At 44.2% G+C, this 22,258-nt stretch overlaps 1 protein-coding gene across 2 annotated transcripts in view; it reads left to right on the plus strand.

Moving 5' to 3' along the window:
- Positions 1-5,891: 5,891 nt before the first annotated feature.
- The window catches only part of LOC140421119 (high affinity cationic amino acid transporter 1-like), a 35,312-nt gene continuing 18,945 nt past the window's right edge, over positions 5,892-22,258 (plus strand). The window contains exon 1 of one of the 2 annotated variants that reach the window (XM_072505525.1): positions 5,892-6,025. The gene's annotated coding sequence lies outside the window, so the exon portion shown is untranslated. Of the gene's footprint in view, positions 6,026-9,768; positions 9,788-22,258 lie in introns of those variants that run through there. The other variant, XM_072505526.1, reaches the window with a different exon arrangement.

Here is a 22,258-nt window from a genome sequence, read left to right on the forward strand (position 1 = left end):
ATACCTTGGGCCGTCACCATCACCCCCCTCTGTGTCCCTCCTGGCCTGATGGAGAGGGCAGGGTCTGCTTCGGCCTCCTGCACATGGAGTGCAAACTCTAGCCTGCATCAACGCTGCTGCTGCCTGCTCAGGCATCCGGCGGCCTGGGCTGCCACCAGGATCATAAAGGCTGCCGCTGCGGGGTCAACAACACCATCCATTGTGATAGCAGTAAGGAATTGGAGGAGAGAAACTGACAATCAGTTGGGGCTTCCACCCCAGGACCCTCATATCCCCCAAGCCACTCCCATCCTTGCATGTCCGCTGTTCTCTCAAAGTGCCTTCCAGCGAGCCAGTTATGCTGGAGAACCCTGCTTTGCACACTCACCTACAGTAGGAGCCCCTAGACCTAAGACCCCAGAACCCCTGCTGAGAACATTAGGGGGATCGAGCTCAGGTACCCTCCCCTATTCCGCACTCACCCTCTGGTCTTGGGGATATCGCCAGTGTTGAAGCCCAGCCTTTGGGTATTTGATTATTGGCTGCTGCCTCGGTGATGATGATGCCCCCAGGGTTATGTGCTCACATAACTAACAATGCCAATTCCTTATCAGAAATAAACTTCAGCTGTGCAGCTAAAGGGAGTTAAAGTGACCTTCACCATATAACCACGAACAAGACTATATCCTGGAAGTGTTTGGTGGCACAGGCAGGCAACAGCTGTAGTTGCCTATGCTTTGGGTATGCACAATATCGGAAGTTAGTTTGTAGGTCCCACAGACACTAAGCCCCTCAGTTCTCCGACCTATGACCAGACCCAGACACCACCCCCCCCGGCATTGGGGCAGTGCCCCTGGGCTACCTGCCGGGGAACGGAAATGGTTACTTACCTCCTCAGATTCCCTCAGCAGCCACTGCACCAGCTTTATATTTTTAAAAAGGAGTATTAAACAACGCTTGTGTGATCTCTCGCTGGGGAGCAGGTTAGTTCCCTGGAGGCTGTTAGATTGGACTTCCATATCGCTAATGAGATGGCGATTGATCTTAATTGGTCACAATGATCTTCTCACCACTCTCCCCATGCATGCATGAGTCTCACCCCCACAACTCAAAGATGTGCAGAGTAGGTGGATTGGCCATGCTAAATTGTAATTTAATTGGGGAAAAAAAAATCTTTTGGGTGGGATCTGGAACCCACCACCGGGAGCGGGCTGGTTAGAAAGTGAACCGATTCAAAGAAAAGTGGGAGGAAGAGTTGGGAAAGGGTATGGAGGAGGGGTTGTGGTGTGAAGTGCTCCAGAGAGTGAACGCCTCCACTTCATGCACGAGGTTGGGGCTGATACAGCTGAAGGTGGTATATAGAGCACACCACACAAGGGCGAGGATGAGCCGGCTCTTTGAGGTAATCTCTAAAATGTTGCACCTGAAACTGGATCCAGGTCCTCGGGAGGCCATATTCGGGGTGTTGGACCAGCTGGGGTCGGAAACGGGAGCGGAGCCAAATGTTGTAGCCTTTGCCTCGTTGATCGCCCGAAAGCGGATCCTGTTGGGATGGAGCGCAACCTCTCCACCATGTGCCCTGGCGTGGCGGGGGGACCTGTTGGAATTCTTGACACATTTTTAACCTGTGAAGGTTAAGTTTGAACTGAGGGGAAGAATATGTAGTTCTACAATTCATGGGCGTTATTCATAATGCACTTTCAAGAATTGGATAACATTGAACATTAGTTGGAGGAGGGGGGGGGCGCGGCTGTATGTGTTAATGGTGACCATGGGTGATTCCCGATTCCTTTTTGTCATTTGTTTATGTTAACATGCGGGCAGTTGTTTGGGATTGGTGGGAGGATGGGATTATTGTTGTTGATATGGGGATTGACAATATATTCGTTACTGCTTCTTGTTTATTGTTGGCGGGTGTAAATTTGGGGGAAAATGTGAAAAAGGAGTTTAAAAACATTTTTTTAAAAAAAGAAAAAGTGAACCGATTCACGCCCAGCACGGAACCCAGTTTTGGCCTCTCCCGTTATTTAACAGGTGCACCTAGATCCGAGTCAGGCTCTTCATCCTAACAAAAATCCTGGGCTGGATTCTCCAATTCTGGGGCTACGTCCCCACGCCGGAGTGGGAACGGTGGCGGTTTACGCCAGGAAAACTGGCGCAAAACAACCACCGATTACCCATGTTGCTGGGGGCTAGCAGGACAGCAGTGTAGAGCACCCGACTCTAGCTGCTGAAATGGCCCAGAGAATTGCTCGCAGACCCAGCCCGTGAAATAGTCCCCCCCCCCCCCTTCGGCCGGCTTGCATACCCCTGCCCCACCACAGTTCACCCAGCCCCGAATAATGTCTCCCCCCTGCCCGCGGATTGGCCCTCCCCCCAACTGTGACGGCGGTGGACTGAGTCTGCAGCTGCCACGCTGAGTTTCCAACAGAGGAGACCACACATGTCCCACGCCATCGGGAACTCAGTCGGTCGGAGGCTGAGCATCCGGGGGGACGGGGGGGGGGGGCGGCGTACTTGGAGAGTACGGCATTTTGGAGTGGGCGGAGCATCGCAAACGCAGCACCGCCCCCGATTTTGTCGAGAATTTGGATTCTGCGGCCATTCACCAAATGCGATTTCTCCGTCACTGACCGGAGAATTCAGCCCCCATCTTAATGGAACTGCTTTCCTTCTCCTCTGCTTCTGCAGCCATGAAGAATCCCAACTCAAAGCAAATATTTGATGAATGGGATAACCAGTTTATGTCACTCCTAGATAGAATGAACACAATAAAAATTAATATTTGCTGCCCCCTCCATTTCATCTATCTATTTAAGTTGCTGCCTTTTCAGTGTCTTGCATGGTAAAGTATCAAATTACCTTTGTATCGAGAATTTGCTGTGAATATGCCCAAAACGGTTCCAGCTCCCAAAATAGCATTCAACCTGCCTAATTTCATATTCTATTATAGGAAAGTCCAGATTCCAGTAATTGCGGCCTGGTTGCCAGCTCACTAATTGTTGGCTATAATTTGAGTCCAGAATCTAGCTCTTCTAAATCCAGTGCACAGATCATCATTCATACATTTGTACACATTGAAAAGAATCAGTTCAATTATCATCGCCTGATTATCCCCGACCAACATAAAATTCTATGACTTCCACTAGGAATTATTTCATTGTTTTCAGGTAAAGCACTATAATGCAGAATATTGCAATACTTTGCAACTTCAGCATGAGCTATCCCACTTCATACTTCTCACCTACTCCTAAAGAGCCTCGAACAGATGCATTTTCAGCATATACACCATGCTTGTTCAAACAATATCATTCACCCAAATTAAAAATAATTTATCAGAAATATCTCTTTTCCTTTTAAAACAGCACAATAAATACCCAAATTATAAAACAAGACAAGGGAAGCTTATAAAATTCGATCATAATGGTATTTTTTGGTGTCAACAATGCTCTCCAATTCCTGCATTGCCCTTCAGTTTTAGAAAGCCTTAAGGGGCTACTTATATTTTATCTCTTTCCAAATTCCACTTTGTCATCCTTAAGCAACATTGGCTTCTCATCCCCTGTAGCCTCCAATTCAAGATTGTCATCCTCTTATATAAATCCCTCATGGCTTCGGTTTTTCCTGTCTGTAATCTCCACCAGCCCTATAGTCACAAACTTTCTAATCCTTTAACTGCATAGTTGAAAAACGCCCCCTCTTAGTCCCATTCCTTTTCTTTACCACACCTTGACACCCAAATCTTCAGCTATCAAGGCAATATGCTCTGTATTTCTTACTCTAGATTCGGACATATTTCCGAATCCCTCTCCTTTAAGACACTCCTAAAAATCAATTAATTTGATCAAGCAGGAATGCCAGAATGCCAAGATGTATTGATGCACTCCTCCTGAAAAGACTTTGCAATCAAAATATATAATGGTTTGATAAAAAAAGTGTAAATATTATATATACATATATTTATATATAAAATTGTGAACGTGTGAAATAAATATGAATATGAACCTTATGTACAATTGCTTCAAATATATATATTTACTGTTAATTACATGAAGGCTTTATACAAATTATGTATAGAATTTTTGAAAATCCAATAGAGTCGCATGAACTCAATTAGATATGGTGTCAATAACTTACAAGTCCATTTGGTTTATTTGTGTTAGAAACATACAATCATAGAATTCCTACAGTGCAGAAGGAGGCCATTCAGCCCATCGAGTCTGCACCAACCCTCTTAAAGAGCACCCTACCTAGGTCCACTTCCCCGCCCCATTTCCCTAACCCCACCTAATCATTGGACAATGAGGGGAAGTATAGCATGGCCAATTCACCCAATATGCACATCTTTGGAGTGTGGGAGGAAACCGGAGCACCAGGAGGAAAACCACACAGACACAGGGAGAATGTGAAACTCCACAGTCACCCAAGGTTAACATCGAACTTGGGTCCCTGGCACTGTGAGGCAGCAGTGGTAACCACTGTACCACCCCTTTCAGTTTTAAACTTAAGAGTTTTAAACTTATTAAGTACAGTATTGAATTAAAATACACATTATTGGGCTGGATTGTTACAAACTAACTCAACAGTATTGAATTGGTACAACCCCAAACTAAGCTTCCTCCTTCACATGGGCAACCCAAACTGCTTTCTTCCACCTAAACAGAAGTCTCCACCAGGCACTATCCTAGCCTCTCTGCGAGTAAAACTCTAGTCCATGCTTTCATCATCTCCAGGCTTGACCGCTCCAGCATCATTCTAGTGACACCATTCACCACCTCCATCACTTTCGAGAACCAATGATGCTGAGAACTCAGATAGCTATTCTAATACTAGAACACCTGCACCCCAGAGAAAGGTTGTTTTGACATCTATGGTTCCCTAATCTCTGCAGTCAATTTCACAATATTTGTTGAGATAAATTGTGGTTTTAAGGGTTTGTGATTTTTGAAGCTTCAAATGGCTTAAATGAGTAACACTTTTATTAGCTTGCAATCCAAACGTTATTTTTCACGATTAGAAGAACATGGACAATATTTTTTCAAAGCTGTTTCTTCACATACCACTATGGGGTTAATTGATTCTAGCAGGTCAACAGTGGGTCAATGAGCAAGTAAGTGTCATAGCTTGACATATGGGGCATAAGGGACCTCTCTGGATTGGTGGAAGGTTAAAGCTTGGCACAGGGAGCATGAGGTGCCTGGGGTCATGGGTTGGAAAAGCAGAACTGGACATAGGGACCATGGAGGGGCATGGGTGCATGGATTCTATGAGATGGCACGGGGGTTGGGAGGGATGAAGGCTCAAGGGTCTTTTTTTTTCCACTGAGACAAAGTCTCAGGCACCAAGGTTGGCCTTTTAAAAGCTTGCCTCTGCACCTGACAGCCCCTGTGGCTGCCTTTGCGCTTCTTTCCAGATGATCCCAACACCCAGCAATGAAGATTCTGCCTTTCCGTGCACATTCCACAGATGGGTGGGGTGGGGGGCTGAGCCAGGAATTTTCCCTGCTCCCCCTACCTGCCTTGAGGATGAAAATTAAGGCCAATATATTTCGGGATGAGATTTTAACCTGGATGCCCGACTGCTTGGGTGGATGCAAAGATCCCGCCGCACAATTTCAAACAGGACCAGGGAAGTTCTCCCGGGTGTCCTGACATGTATTTTCTCCCTCAAATCAATAGTTTACCTGATCATTATTTGCCTTCTGCTGGCAAATTGGCTCCCAGCTGTTTTTCCTACATCACAACACTTCAAATATTGGCTGTAAAGAGCTTTCAGACGTGCGGGGGTCGTAATTTTTTTTTTTTAAATTGTGATACAGATGTCAGTGGTTCTTTCCTGCGACTGATGTGCGCACAGCCCACAGGAGCGTAAGTTTCCCCTTAACCATGTGTAAATTTGAAATGACGGATTTGCCCATGACGCATGCCTCTTCACCGGGGGGGAGGAGGAAAGGAAACTCAGTTATCAGAGAGAAGAGACAGAAGCGGACGGACTGGGCTCTACTCTCCACATTGTCCCTGGCTACTTCATCCTAAGAAAGCAAACAGTGAGTTTCTATTCCTTAATCTGCGGCCGGGTAAATGCGAACCATTCCTTCATCTTCTCCCCCACCCTCAACTATGTGGCGGTGAAGTGAGTTTAACCGGACTAAGTGGCCGGATTGCAGTTTGTCGGCTTCTGCTGATAAAACAGTAACATAAGTAATGAAACACTTAAACCGGACGCCCGATTAAAACATTAGAGCTTCGCCCGGTGACAGAAACACTCCATTTGATTAAAAAGTATATATATCTGAATGGATCGAGCTTCGGTGACCCGGGGTTTGGCGCCTAAAAGCTTCCTTCCTTTGATCTCTTTCTACATTCTGGTAATTTATTTATCAGTTCAGGGACTCCGGTGTTCAGTCAATTGTATGTTTTGTTCGGGGGGGGGGGGGGGGGGTGGACGACTTGGATCGCGCCCGGGAGATTAAAGAGGATTAAACCCAAGACGCGCGCTTTTAATTGGGGGGGAGGGGGTGGAGAGAGCGGGAGGCGAAATAAATTCATTCGCTTTTGCGGCGTTTGCCTTTTAAACGCGCGTTTGTAAATAAATATCGGCTCGAACATGAATTGCGGAATGGACGCCGGGGTTACTGGTGTGATTGGAATGAGGGATTCTTCTTCCTCAGTTGTTGGGTGGGGGGCGCGGCCACGATGTGCCTGTTGCATCAGCCAAAACTTTGGCTCGCTTTCAGCGTTGCCAGGAACAACCGCCGGTGTCTGCGGGGACACCGAGCAAACCCCTCCTTCCCTTATTTACAAACACTTTTTTTAAAAAAAATCACTTCACATTAAACCCCCTCCCCCCCCAAAACACACACACACACACAAAAGTTGACAGATTGTGTGGGTATGTGGGAGGAGCAATCACCAAACCACCATCCCAGTTTCTGGTACACGAGGCCCGACCGCTCAGCTGGCTTCTCCAGGAACGAACGGGGCTAGAAGAAGACGACGACGGACCGAAAGGAAAATGGGAGTCGTTTCTGCGCGCGCACGACCTTTTAAAGACCCGCTTGGGGCTGGGGTTTGGGGGTGGCGGGAACGGCTTTTCTATTTTCAAAAATCAACGTGCGCGAGGGGAGTAGGAAAGGGAAAGGCTTGAGCTCACTGCTGGAGTTGAGAGTCTGGAATTTCCTGCTGCGGTGTAATTTAAAAAATATATATATATTTTTATTCTCCTTTTACACATTTTCTCCCAAATTTGCACCCACCCACATTAAACAGCAACGGATATTATGTCAATCCCCATATCAATAACAACAATCCCATCCTCCCACCAAACATTAGCCCGCATGTGAATAATAATCGCTTATTGTCACAAGTAGGCTTCAATGAAGTTACTGTGAAATGCCCCTACTCGCCACATTCCGGCACCTGTTCGGGGATTGAACCCACGCTGCTGGTCTTGTTCTGCATTACAAGCCAGCTGTTTAGCCCAATGTGTTTAAACCAGCCATAACATAAACAAATGACAAAAAGGAATCAGGAATCACCCATAGTCACCATTAACACATACAGTCCGACCCCCCCCCCCCCCCCAAATTAATGTTCGATGTTATCCAGTTCTCGAAACTACATAATGAATAACACCCATGAATTGTAGAACCCTCCATCCTTCCCCTCAGTTCAAATTTAACCTTCTCAAGAGTCAAGAATTCCAACAGGTCCCCCTGCCACGCCAGGGCACAGGGTGGAGAGGCTGCTCTCCATCCCAACAGGACCTGCTGCGGTGTAATTGATGCCAAAGTGTGCACAGCCCTCGACCTGCGGCGCAGAAACGGCATGCCCTTTAGCCCAACCGATCTGTCGGCAGCGTGTGCCAGTCTTCCTGGCAAGCTTTCTTACGCTGAAGTTTGTCCGAGAATTTTTAGCGCATGCTGGAATGCAAAAACTGGCATAAGATGAGTAAGAATTCAAAGTCAGCAATCAAGCCAGTGAAAGGCTGGGTGTATACTACGTTTCTCCTGGCATGCATGGACCTTAAAGTTTGGAACCACCAAGCCAGACTTTATGCGCATCAGGCAGGGCTTGTTTAAATTGTGGGAAATTTTTTAATCCCATTTTTAATGCAAATTATTGCAGTCACATAAAGATGCAGTCACAAGTACTTAATATCTTGAGTCTCACTCCATGAAGATATTTTTTAATAAATTGCTTTAAAAAGCAACAAAGAAACAAAAATATGACTTGGGTCCTGCTGCATTATTGCCATTCGGCCAATCGGGCCTGCGCCAACCCTCGAAAGAGCACTCTACCTAGGCCCCACTCCCCCGCCCAATCCCCGTAACCCCACCTAACCTGCACATCTTTGGAATGTTGGAGGAAACCCATGCAGACATGGGAAGAATGTGCAAACTCCACACCGCAAAGATCAGAATTGAACCCGGGTTCCTGGTGCTGTGAGATAACAGTGCCAAGCACTGTGCCACCATAAGACATGGGAGCAGAATTAGGCCACTGGCCCATCGAGTCTGCTCCACCATTCAATCATGGCTGTTATTTTTCTCAACCCCATTCTCCTGCCTTCTCCCCATAACCCTCGATCCCCTTATTGATCAAGAACCTATCTATCTCTGTCTTAAAGTCACTCGGTGATTTGGCCTCCACAGCAGTCTGCAGCAAAGAGTTCCACAGATTCACCACCCACTGGCTGAAGAAATTCCTCCTCATCTCTGTTTTAAAGGATCGTTCCTTTAGTCTGAGATTGCGTCCTCTGGTTCTAGTTTTTCCTACAAGTGGAAATATCCTCTCCACATCAATTCAATCCAGGTCTCACAGTATCCAGTAAGTTTCAATAAGATCCCGCCTCACCCTTCTACACTCCAATGAGTACAGACCCAGAGTCCTCAACCGTTCCTCATACAACAAGCTGTTCATTCTTGTCAACCTCCTCTGGACCCTTTCCCAGGCCAGCACATCCGTCCTTAGATACGGGGCCCAAAACTGCTCACAATACTCAAATGGGGTCTGGCCAGAGCATTATACAGCCTCAGAAGTAAATCTCTGTAATTCTAGCCCTCTCGACATGAATGTTAACATTGCATTTGCCCTTCTAACTGCCGACTGAACCTGCACATTAACCTTAAGAGACTCGTGAACAAGGACTTCCAAGTCCCTTTGTGCTTCTGATTTCCTAAGTATTTCCCCATTTAGAAAATAGTCTATGCCTCCATTCCTCCTTCCAAAGTGCAGGACCTCACACTTTTCCACATTATATTTCATCTGCCACTTCATTGCCCATTCTCGTAGCCTCTCCAAATCCTTCTGCAGCCCCCCTGCTTCCTCAATACTACCTGTCCCTCTACAGATCTTTGTATCATCTGCAAACTTGGCAACAGTGCCTTTAGTTCCTTCTTTCAGATCATTCATGTCTATTGTGAAAAGTTGTGGTCCCAGCACAGACCCCTGAGGCACACCATGCTGCCCATATTCTGGTAAGTGGCAGAGGGTCATACAATTTGTTCTGTAGAATCAGTGCAAAATATAAAGGATATTCGAGTGTAGAGTAAGAACAAGCAAAGGTACTTAATGCCTGACTTTTCTCAATCTTTTGCAGTACATTATGCCATACAAATGCTGTTATTTGGTGTACGTTTTCAGCAATTTCCAGACCTCTTTTTAAAAGGTTGAGGAAAGAAAGATGAGGGGTAGCAAAGGGAGAGTTTCATACTGCAAGTACATCATTAATGAAGGTTTGACTTCTGATATGCAGTGGGGGAGCATGCGATGAAGTGGAGAATGTTAAAGCTTTGGGGTTGAATAAGGTATAAACAGTTTTCTTAATGTTAGTTGTTCTCTTGCCGCATTACAGATAAAAATAATTTTAAAATGGCATATGCATATTATATCATGTTTATTTAAGTTCTGCTTACTGTATTGCTTACTTACCTGTACTAACAATTCTATTGTTTGTTTTCTAATAAATGGGGGAAAATGTTGAACGGCCTTCTCCTGGTAGTGATATTGACAAAACATTTTTTTAAAGCCAAAGAAATACCTGAAACTGTTCTATGATGTCACTGTCATTATGGATCTTCTGATTTGGTGTGGTCACCAGTGAATAGTAGTTATTATGGATGCTAAGTATCAAAGATTTTTATTTTTATGGGATATGTAAGTATTTAGAATCATAAAATCCCCACAGTGCAAAAGCCATTCGGCCCATCGAGTGCACAACCCTCTGAACGAGCACCATATCTCAGCCCATTCCCCTGCCTAACCTGCACATCTTTGCGATTGAGCATTTGGAGCCCATATATGAAATTTAAATCTGTATCTCCATTAATATGCATACATTTCAAGTTTTTGGTACTATCTGATCTTGGTGTTCTGCTGTAAACAGCTTGTTCATTACCTTTTGGGTACTTAACATCAAAGAGGACTAATTAGTGAACAAAAAATATAGCATGTGCTTTGAGAGCTAACATCAAAGAGGATTAATTAATGAATAAAAAATATAGAATATGCTATTGAGTGCTATAGAGATATACAGTTGATTATAATCCATAAAATGTTTTGTTCCTCAAGATTAAACCTGGTATTTGGTTTGCTTTTGAATAAATATGTTTATATTTTTAATTAAATCAGATAATTCAGTTTGCTACAAGTGCCATTGTATGACTATGTAATTGATTTGGAGTAATAAATATTTGATTAGCTTGTTATATGATTATGTGGGTTGCTGTTCCATTTAGTCATGTCATATTAGAAAATCCACAGGACATATCCACATTACCACCACTATAATTCCCAATTTTAGACATCCCTTTGTGCCCCTGTCTCAGCCACAAAGCCTTCTGGAACTTTGTTAGCTCTAGACTAAACTATTCCAGTTCTTACCCAGCTGCCTCCCACGTTGAATTTATTCAAAACTCTGCCACCTAGCTGTGCCCAAACTCTAAATTAGTCGCATTCACCCATCATCACCCTTTTGCTTGCTAACCTACAATGACTCTCCCAGTTAAGCAACATCTCAAATTCCTCCCTTGCCTCGTTCGTCTAATTGGGCTGGTCTCTTCAGCATCCCTGATTTGAATTGCTCCATCATTGGCGGCCATACCTTCAGTTTCCATGGTCCTAAGCCCTAGAACTCAGCCCCTAAAACTCTTTGTCTCACTATCTCTTTTTCCTCCTTTATGACACTCCTCAAACTCCCCAACATTGATTTTTAAAAAATATATATTTTTATTCTCCTTTTTCACATTTCCTCTCAAATTTAACAACAATAAACAATAATCAGCAACAAATATGTCAATCCCCATAACAATAACAACGATCCCTTCCTCCCACCAAACCCCAAACATTAGCCCACATGTTTACATAAACAAATGACAAAAAGGAATCAGGGATTACCCATAGTCACCCTTAATACACAGCCCGCCTCCCCCCAACCCCCCCCCCCCAAACTAATATTCGATGTTATCCAGTTCTTGAAAGTGCATAAGGTGAATAATGCCCATGACTTGTAGAAGCCCTCCGTTCTTCCCCTCAGTTCAAACTTAACCTTCTCAATAGTCAAGAATTCCAACAGGTCCCCACGCCACGCCAGGGCCCAGGGTAGAGAGGCTGCTCTCCATCCCAACAGGATCCGCCATCGGGCGATCAACGAGGCGAAGGCTACAACATCTGTCTCTGCACCCGTTTCCAACCCTGGCTGGTCCGACACCCCGAATATGGCCTCCCGGGGACCCGGGTCCAGTTTCACGTGCACCACCTTGGAAATTATCCGAAAACCCTCCTTCCAGTAATCCTCTAGCTTGGGACAGGACCAAAACATATGAACGTGATTAGTGCCCCCCCCCCCGCCCCCGCCCCGCCCCGCCCGCAACACTCACACACATCTACTCCTTCAAAGAATCAGCTCAACCTCGCCCTCGTGAGGTGTGCTCTGTATATCACCTTCAGCTGTATCAGCCTTATCCTTGCACATGAGGTGGAGGCATTTACTCTCCGGAGCACCTCACACCAGAACCCCTCCTCTATAACCTCTCCCAACTCTTCCTCCCACTTTGCTTTGATCCCTTCCAGTGGTGCCTTATCCTCTTCCAAACTAGCTCCGTACACCTTTGACACTACCCCCTTCTCGTCACAGTCCCCCTGTCATCAGCACCTCCTCCAGCAATGTGGAGGCCAGTTACTCCGGGAAGCTCTGTATCTCCTTTCCGGCAAAATCCCGAACCTGCATATATCTAAACATTTCTCCCTGCTCCAGCCCATACTTCGCTTCCAGCTCCTTCAATCCTGCAAACCGACCTCTAAGAAACAAATCTTTTCACGTCTTAATCCCCTTCTCTTCCCATTTCCGAAAATTCCCATCCCACCTCCCTGGCTCAAATCTGGTTCCCCTGAATCGGCATTTCCCTTGACCCTGCCCCCAACCCGAAGTGTTGGCAAAACTGCCACCAAATTCTCAATGAAGCTATTATTACCGGGCTCCCTGAGTATTTCCCGGAGCTATCGGGAGCGGCGCTGTTGCAAGTGCCTTCAGCCCCGACCCCCTGCACAAACTCTCCTCCATTCTGACCCACTGGGAATCAATCCCTCTGACCCAACTCCGCACCTTCTCCACATTCGCTGCCCAGTAGTGGTACATCAGGTTCGGAAGACCCAAACCCCCTGCCTGCCTTCCCCTCTAGCAGCACCTTTCGTCCCCAACATTGCTTATGTGGCTTACTCCATTCACCTGAAGCTCCTTGAGATGTTTCACTACATCAAAGGCACTTTCATAAATGTTGGTTGTTGTTGCTGCTGCAGATTTTCTTGACCTGTTTCTAAGTGCGAGTAAGGATTTTCACCGAGTCTGTCATTTCTGTTGGTGTAACAGTTTGCCATAGTGCCTTTGGTCAGGGAAGAGAAAATTAGCCATGATTCCTGCTGATGATTACCAATGAAAAACATGTAAATGAACACTGACTGAGTAAGCAATGGTTTTCAGCTGTGATACTTTGTAGTTGAATAGTCTGCCCGCACATGAGGAGAATTCTTGAGCCCTCGCTATATGGCGAGTTTGATGGCAGGGGTTATTTAATCAGGCTGACAAGTGAGGATCTACTACCTTCCCACCTCCACCTTGATTAAGTTCAGGGCAGGGATGCTCGTGCACAGCTATCCTGCCCTGCCACCAATTGAGGCTCTTAACTGGACAATTAATGTCCATTTAAGGGCTGTTGGTATCATTCCAACAGCCGAAGGAGGCCCACAATGCGGGGAGCACAACAAAACATATCCGGGGCATGTTTGCTTACGGACTCCGAAGCAAACCACAGAAAAGCAAAAGAAATTTACTGGCTATCCACACAAATGTGCCATCCCTCTGTGACCAGCTGATCATTTCCAGAAATCATTGGGAATATTGCTCAGCTCAAAGAGGGATGAATGTAATCTGATGTGTGTTGTTTAAAAGGAGAGAGGGGGTGACTTAGTTGGGAGCCGGAGTAAACAAAAAGGAAATGTTAGGAAGCCTTAAACAGGTTGGAATTTATCAGCATCTGAAAAGAAAAAGACAGTTCAATACTTTGTGTGGAACATCTGTAAGAACTCAAATGGTTTATATCTAAATAAAGAAAGGAAATTGGTTTGGTCCATCTAAATTCTTACTCGGGCCAACTATGTCCTCCAGTTTTCTCTCCTTTTCAAGTCTTCTCCCCTGATGGTGCTGACTCATAATGGAAGTACTGTCAGCCTCTGATACTTCAATTGACTATTCCTCGCAGGAGCACTCAATTACTGTAGGCGTGTTACTGCTTTCTAATGAGATATTAGTTGCAACAAGAAATAAAGTGTTTATGGCAGAGAGCTACTGTTGCATAGTGGCTTATGGGCATTTTTAAATTAAATGCAGCACTTCAATTAAACAGATAACTTATTCAGAGTCACAGACAAGAGAGAACAGAGAATGGATAAACAAATTTACTTTTAAATTTAATTCAGTAACATCTCCCACAGGATTGAAATGTCAGCCATACTGTTTTCTTTAATACCAGTATCGAGATATGGTTTAATCAGCTTGGTAAGCATTGATTGTAGTTTAGATCAAAATTAGCCCAACAACATGTATTTGCAAACCGGAATATCAGCCTGGATTTTAGCCTGGAGCCGTTTTCTGTGAAACATAGAATTTACAGTGCAGAAAGAGGTCATTTGGCCCATCGAGTCTGCACCGGTCCTTGGAAAGTGCACCCTACTTAAGCCCACACCTCCACCCTATCCCAGTAACCACACCTAACCTTTTGGACACAAAGGGGCAATTTAGCATGGCCAATCCACCTAACCTGCACATCTTTGGACTCAGTAAGAAGTCTAACAACATTAGGTTAAAATCCAACAGGTTTGATTCGAATCACTAGCTTTCGGAGCACAGCTCCTTCATCAGATGAAGGAGCTTTAGACTGTGGGAGGAAACCCATGCAGACACGGGGAGAAAGTGCAAACTCCACACAGACAGACAAACTCCGAGGCCGGAATTGATCCTGGGACCCTGGAGATGTGAGGCACCAGTGCTAACCACTGTGTCACCATGCTGCCCCAGGAGTAGCAAAAGAGTGCAGTTGTGAATTCTTGAAAACTAGAAGAAAATGTTTCCAAATTGCCCTGCAGAATTTAACAGGCTCCTTTAAGTGGGATTCCCACATACAGTCGTACATGAATGACTTTTGGTGGGAAATCTGCTTCAGAGGGCCGAAGTCTAAAAGAGCATGTCGATGTACTGGGGAAGTGAGAGAGATCTTGGCAGATACCATGGTGGCCCAATGGCCTGATTGTGGGGGAGGGTCGGATGGTGGTTGGGGATCCTGACTGCCTGAGATGGGTCAGATGGTGGTTCCTGGGTACAGTTGGCAGAGAGATTGTGAATGGTGGGGGGGGGGGGGGGGGGGGGGGGCAGCGTAGCGTTGAGGTTATTGTGTTACAGCAGGCTTGTTCAACCTTTTCAGCTGAGGGGCCACAATTCCATTTTTTTCTCACACAGGAGGCCAATGAGCAAATTGCAGAAACATGAATTTCAAAATAAAATTGTGATACAAAGGAAAAAAACAAATAGTTGACCAAATGTCAAGTAATAAATTGATAATTTTAAAAAATGAGTAATTAATAAAGATGACAATTACAGTAAGAGTGGATGAGAATATGTGTGACCGGCACACCTCTCTAGTCTGAGGGAGCTCACTCTCCCTCACACACATAGACAGTGTTGGATTTATCTGGTCCTTCCTGCTGGCGGGATCTTCTGGTCTTGCCTAAGATGACCCCCCACCCCACGACTGATGCGGCGGAAGGGCGGATGAGCCAAACAAAGCACCATAGACTTCAGCAGGAACGGAAGGTCCTGCTGGCGGCCAATCGCAAGCCGCCTCTCCCACCAGAAAACATGCTGTGGGAGGGGGTACAGAAAACCACGGCCACCGTAACTCATTCACTCATGCCCGCTGAGCCTAGATGGTTTGGAGATTAAAATGGTGAGGAAAGGTTGGGGACAGACCTCTTTCTCTCCATCCTGTCTAACACTCCAGCTGTCCTGGGCTCTGCTTTTGCTGCAACCACTGCTCCACCATCTTGAATCGTGTAGGGGGTCGATGATACTAACAACAAATTCGGGAGAGAAATGTCCTGTGATTAAAGATGCAGCTACTTGCAGAATCATCCACTTCACTTACCTGTAATTTGAACATTGGCTCAGTGGACCGGATAGTGGCTCACAGTTTGAGTTGGAAAAGCTTGTGCGAAGAGGACAAAAGATCCACATTGATTTGCTGCAGACATGAAAATCGATGCGAATCAACAGATGGTTATATTTTTAAAATAAAAAATTAAGTTTTATTATGGATCAGTTACTGCCGAGATACCTGTTTTAATACTTTCAACACTGGCTTTGTTGCAGTAACTTTTGGTAAACCTTTACACGGAAGTTAAATTGTTACTGGCAATGTGGAATCCATACAGGAAACAGCTGATGTTGCACAACTATGTTATTTAGAAGAATAGTTCCCACTATTTATAGTATGTTTCTTTTGATGTGTCATTTTATGAACAAAGTGTTGTTTGGAAATCACTCCTCCCATTCCTTATCGAGTGACTTCACACAGGCACTTCCAAGATTACAAAATACCGTGAACTGTTTTCACCAAGGAGTCGATTTTATAGGACAAATTGTTATTCTTATCTCAATTTTTCTTCCTTGGGGAAGAAACAATGTAAAAAGCTAACTGCTCACCTAATGACTTAGAAGGTTAATTCACCACCTAATGCATTAATGAATTGCATAGGCTATGAAGTCATTCATTGAAATCCCAGTTAGCTGATCTTGCTTTTAGTTTCTAGGTTGAGGGTGCAGGGGCCGGAAATATCAGCCTGTGCTCCTGATTGGTACGCAGTGCCTTGAGGGAGAATAGAATCCGGTTTGGCTGTGCCGCCGTGCGCCTCTGCCCTGGCCAAGTTGCCTGTTGACATTTTATCTGCAGGTGCACAGGTGAAAAAATGACCACCAATGAAATATTGTGGTTCAGTCTCAACTGGAGCATTGTGCCCTACTCTGGGCAACACAACTTTAGGATGGTTCGAAGGTTTTGCAGAAGGTGCAGAATAGATTTATGAGGATGGTTCTGGAGATGAGAGACTGCAGTAGGATGGCTAGATGTGCAAAACGGGCTGTTCACCATAAAGGGAAGAGGTCTTCAAAATCATGAGCGGTCTAGACAGAGTAGGTTGAAAGAAACATTCCACTGGTGGAAGAGTCGAGAACAAGTGGATATTGATCTCGGGTGATATGCAGCGAGTGATCAGGATCTGGAATGCACTCCCTGCGAGGCTGATGGAGATGGATTCAATCTTGGCTATCTCAATGGAATGGGATAATTGAAGAGAAAAGGGCTATAGGCAGAGTTGTGGGCCTAGTTGAGTTGCTTTCACTGAGCTGGCAAGGATATGTGAGGCTGAATGCCATTCTATGGCTCTATGATGGGATTTAGCACATAAAAAAGAATATAAAATTCCTATGGCGCTAGATTAATATTAATGTGATAATAGCAACTTACATTTACGCAGCACTTTTTAACAGTAAAATATTTCAGGCATGTCAGAGGATCAAAACAGAAAAAGTGAAACCAACCAAAGGAGGAAACATTAGGGCAGGTGACCAATAGCGGTGTATCCAAGTGACTGTTTAGATGTACGTTTTAAAAATGGCAACTTGGGTGTTTGCAATTAGCACTTGAGCCATAACTTTAAGGCACCAGTGGTGGGATAGTGCTTCTGGCCAGCATGCTGTTTGTCCAGTTCCATTGTTCTCCACTGAGCTATTTTCGCAGACGTGCGATAAGGGGGCACGGTCGCTGGCAAGGCTGTTCACAAGCACTGGTGGGAGTCGATTTACTTGTTAAAGACCACTTGAGACCAATCAAAATAGGTTAACTGAAGTTTTCCAGTCTTCCTCTAGGTTCCCACAGGCGGCAGGTGCCAGTGTTGGTCCTTGGAGGTGGCCTCCTGGTGACAGACTGGATAGGAGAGGTGTGCCATCACTACCGGCAGACTTTGAAGCCCACCCTCTCTGCCAAGGTACTAGTTGCAGGCTACTGTGTGCAGGGCTTTCCACAAGCCCACAACAGTGGTGGTCTGGCTGCAAAATCAGTGTTTTAGTATACGCTTTAAAAAAGTTGTAGAAATTGCACCTTTTGGGGTGTCCTCTTTCCTTTACCCTCCATCGCAGACTGCTCCTTATTTGAAGTTAAAAGACCTGTCCAGTGTAGTAAACTAAGCAACAAACCCACCCAGATTATCAAAATAAGTGACTGTCCATCTGCCTGCCAGCCTGGGACCTGTGACCCACAATTCAGTCTCACGGCAAGTTTTTTTAATACATGTATTTCCTGCTTCTCTTGGGTCCCTTTGAGTAATTGTAGTCACAGCCCCAGATATTTTCATCATTTCCTCAACAAAGCAAATGTTGTGTAATTTGAAACTTTCCAGTTTTTCTTTGGAGAAATCTCAGACTGCTCCTTTAAATTCATTTCAATAACTAATAAACTTAAATATTACATGCTAGCAAAAGTTACAAGTACCTTTATTTTATGGGATACCCTTTTCATCTAATCTTGATAATGACTATTTTAGTAAACCAGTATATCAGTATGAGTCACCTAAACTAGAGGAGAAAGGATAGAGATGGGGAAGTAAGTTTAGATTACAGTCTTTACTGTAATTGAATGAACCTTATTGTACAAGTCCAATTAGAATTGAATTTCTTACGGGTGAATACCAGATACATTTCCCTGTATGGTATCAACCTATCATTGCTTAAACTGTCTTATCAGTAAGTTAGTTATGAGAAGCAGGAAGGGAGATGATTTGATCAGGGACTAACACACTTCAAACCATCTCTTTAATGCTGCTGTTCATTGTCAGGGAAACAAGAGGTTGTGAGAAAATACACCTCTTGAAATGGATAAATGTGTTTCAGTGTTATACAGGGTTAAGTACCATGTTTATTTTGAGATTAAAAATAACCCCTGCGTGTGCTTCAAATTTAGATTTGATCACAATATTTCTTTTCTTCTTTCCTGTAAAAATCTTCCTTTTTTGTATTGCTGTCATGTTGTTTTGTACAGTGCCATGAGCATAATGACTCATCGTGTAGGCAAGACAATGTTAATTTTGGAAGGCTGAATTGGGTCCGAAATGTGATACATGGCTGATTCATAGTTCCAATAGATGATTAGGGGTTAAAAAGTGCTACCAGAATACAGAATATATGACTATATATATATCTAATTTATTATGATCTTTATTGTCACAAGTAGACTTACATTAACAATGCAATGAAGTTACTGTGAAAAGACCCTAGTCGCCACATTCCAGCACCCGTTTGAGTACATAGAGGGAGAATTCAGGAAGCCCAATTCACCTAACAGCACGTCTTTTGGGACTTGTGGGAGGAAACCGGAGCACCCAAAGCAAACCCATCCAGACACGGAGAACGTGCAGACTCTGCACAGACAGTGACCCAAGCCTGGAATCGAACCCGGGTCCCTGGTGCTGTGAAGCCACAGTACTAACCACTGTGCTACCGTGCCGCGCATATATTGTTTGGCTTCACACATGAAGAATTTGGGTGGGCGGGGCGGCTGCTGGCTGCACATGAAACTGAAAATGTTAGCACCTTGAGGGGAGGTGTTTTAGTGGGAAGAGAGAATTGCATAACCTTTGACCAATAACACTAAAGTGTTTCACCCAGTTTCTTGTTAAATGAGTATGTCACAGATCACTCAGTACAGCTTAGAAATGATGGTTGACACCAACCAGAATGAATTTGGGATCATGCTAAGAGATGAAATCAGTAGGCAGCGTGCCTTGCCTTTTCTGACCTTGGGGGAGAGAGATTAGGGAAAACCATTATCAAAGCAAGTGTATACAGTATGGGTGATTGAAAGTTACAAGATCTGTTTATGTTGCTGCTTGAACATTCTGTTCCTATGGGATTCACTGGCTCATTTCTCTGAAGTCATTAGCCTAAAGAAATAGCCACTGCACGAGGAGGGGGCATGTTCTCATGAGTTACAATATTCTTCCAAAGTTGCAAAACATTTGACTAAACCTCCCTGATGTTTTTATGACTCATGGTGCAATTTAGCAGTGCGAAACCAGGGAAAATCACAGCATGTCCCAGCCACTGCTTTGATTTAGAATTAAATGAGCATTTGGAGATCGTGCATGTAAAACTGAGCCATTCATTTCCTCTAAGTGGGTGTTGGTAGCATGCTCGATAGATGGTCTACTATAATGCAGAGACAGCCACTAGTAAACGCAAACTCAACCTTTCTCTTTGAAGCAGTGATGCACCTCTCCTCCTATTGCAGTGAAGCAGAATAGTGCATGATTGCCGTGAGTCTTGCATTGCTTTGCAAGAGCTTTCAAGTGCTTCTGCTGTTTTGTTCCTTGTGTATGGGTTAGTGTGGCCATTGTTTACCTGGTTTTGCCAGGAGCTGATTCAAGACAACCTTCCTGGTCAGGAATCAACAGTTTAGGGCTGTGTTCAAAGCAGCTTTAAAAGTATACCAATTGTCCAATCAGAAAAGCTTCTGCTGTTCATTTTGTCCCTATTTGTTTTGCATACTATTCTCATAATAATAATAATAGCTTATTGTCATGGGTAGGCTTCAATGAAGTTACTGTGAAAAGCCCCTAGTCGCCACATTCCGGCACCTGGTCGGGGAGGCTGGCACGGGAATTGAACCCGCGCTGCAGGCATTGTTCTGTATTACAAGCCAGCTATTTAGCCCACTGTGCTAAACCAGCCCCAGCCTCCCCGTCCCATCTGCTCTCTGCTAATAGATCACATGACTATTTTGAAGCAGAGTGAGGAGAGTTGTTACATTGTCTTCCCAACATTTATCCCTTTATCAATACCACAAAAACATCTGGTCATTATCATTTTGCTGTTTGTGAGATTTCTATGCACAAGTTGGCTACTACTTTACCTACATTCTAACAGTGACTTTAATTTAAAAGTTGTTTGTAAAGCACTTTGAGACATCCTAAAGATGTAAAACATGCAACAAATCTAGTCTTCCTTTCTTTTTTGGCTCTCCCAAGGCTCATTTAAATGTTTGCTACGTCTATGCTGTTGACCACAAAAGAGAGTTTAAAATTCTTTAACATTGGATGAGGGAGGGTCCTGGTCACGGTTGCTATCCTGTGAACCCGCTGGAAGGTGTGTGTGGATTGATTCCTGATTAGGAGAGGATCAGCTGTGATTCATCCCCACCTAGTCAAATATCCTGTTTGCATTCTCAGTTGGTCGGATAGCTTGACACCATTTGCCGCAGGATGATGGTGCATTTTTATATGTGTGCAGATATCTAATTCTGTAAAGATGACTTTCATCCATGTGATCAGCAAAGGACACTCAACTTAGAAATGAAGCTTACAGTTTATGAAGCAATATGTGGTTACAACACTTATGGTTTTAATTGCTTGTACAATAAGAAACCTGGGAAATTCTTCTACACTGTGTTGCCCAACAGTTACTTAACTTGTGCTTACAAAAACTGAAAGTTGAAGTATCAAATTGTTTCCATGCAGCCTACACTGATCTGTACTCTTGGCTGTTTGAGTAGATTTGTGCTGGCAAAAAATATTCTGTTTTCTCCAACACAGATATTTCTCTGTTTGTCTGTTTTTCTGAATATTTTCTGATTACAGCCACACAGAAAATGTGACCACTGTCCTTAGCAAATTTGTCGATGCATTCTTGTAGAATAATTTATGATTTCACTAGAAATAATTGATATTAGAAGTAGTGTCATTATGTTTACAAACAGATGGTGACCATAGGATCTTCCACTCCACTCTCATTGTGGCAATCCTGTCACAGACATGCATTAATTGCATCTCAGATGAGTCCTGAACCTTGTAACTTCTCAACAAACACGCAGCCTTCCCCAGGCCTGTGATGACTGTCCAGTCACAGGGCAAGAAGCATTTTACCAGCAAGATCTTCATGGAGATTTCCGAAGTGTATGTGCTGTTGGTAGTATGCCTGTCCTATCGGAGACGAATAGCAGAAAACCCCAGTGGGCATGCTGCGCTGTTCACAATTTTTCTAACTGGTGCTGCAGGCAATCGAGACACCCTGTGCTGTGGCAAAACCTTGGTTAGAAATATTAAAATGCTGGCATAAATAAGTTATTAATTTTGCTGATGAGTCCTATTGAAATAAACAATTGCCTTGCGCCACCTCAAAATAATAACCTACCGGTATTATCTGACCTGTTGGATTAAGTTAATGTTAATAATTGAATAAAACCTAACACATAGTCTGGCGTAACTGTTAGAGTAATAGGGTTAAATCGATATGGAAAAGTCGATCGTGCCCGGTTGTCATGTGTTTGTGGCATGATCTTTTTAGTAAAACAGTGTATTCCTTGTTGAAAGGACTGGTGGCAAAGCAGTTTCTCTGTAATCGGATCTAACTGGTATGCTGTTGAAGGATTAAGGAAGCTCTTAAGATGTTTTTAAATGAGTTCAATGTTCTTGTGTGTATTGGGTCACAATCTGATTGTGGAAAAGGGGAATTCTAATGAGCCAACACTTCCTTCTCCTCCTGTAAATACATAAACTCGAGACGCCTCTCTCGCACATCATTGTTACTTTGGAATGTGAAGGTAAGAGCAACAAACTCATGGAAAGCAATATGAAATGTGGGCTGTTTATGAGATCTTAAAATGAATGTAAGAATTAAGATTTGG

The sequence above is a fragment of the Scyliorhinus torazame genome, chromosome 5 (genome assembly GCF_047496885.1).
Source record: "Scyliorhinus torazame isolate Kashiwa2021f chromosome 5, sScyTor2.1, whole genome shotgun sequence".
NCBI classification, from domain to species: Eukaryota; Metazoa; Chordata; class Chondrichthyes; order Carcharhiniformes; family Scyliorhinidae; genus Scyliorhinus; species Scyliorhinus torazame.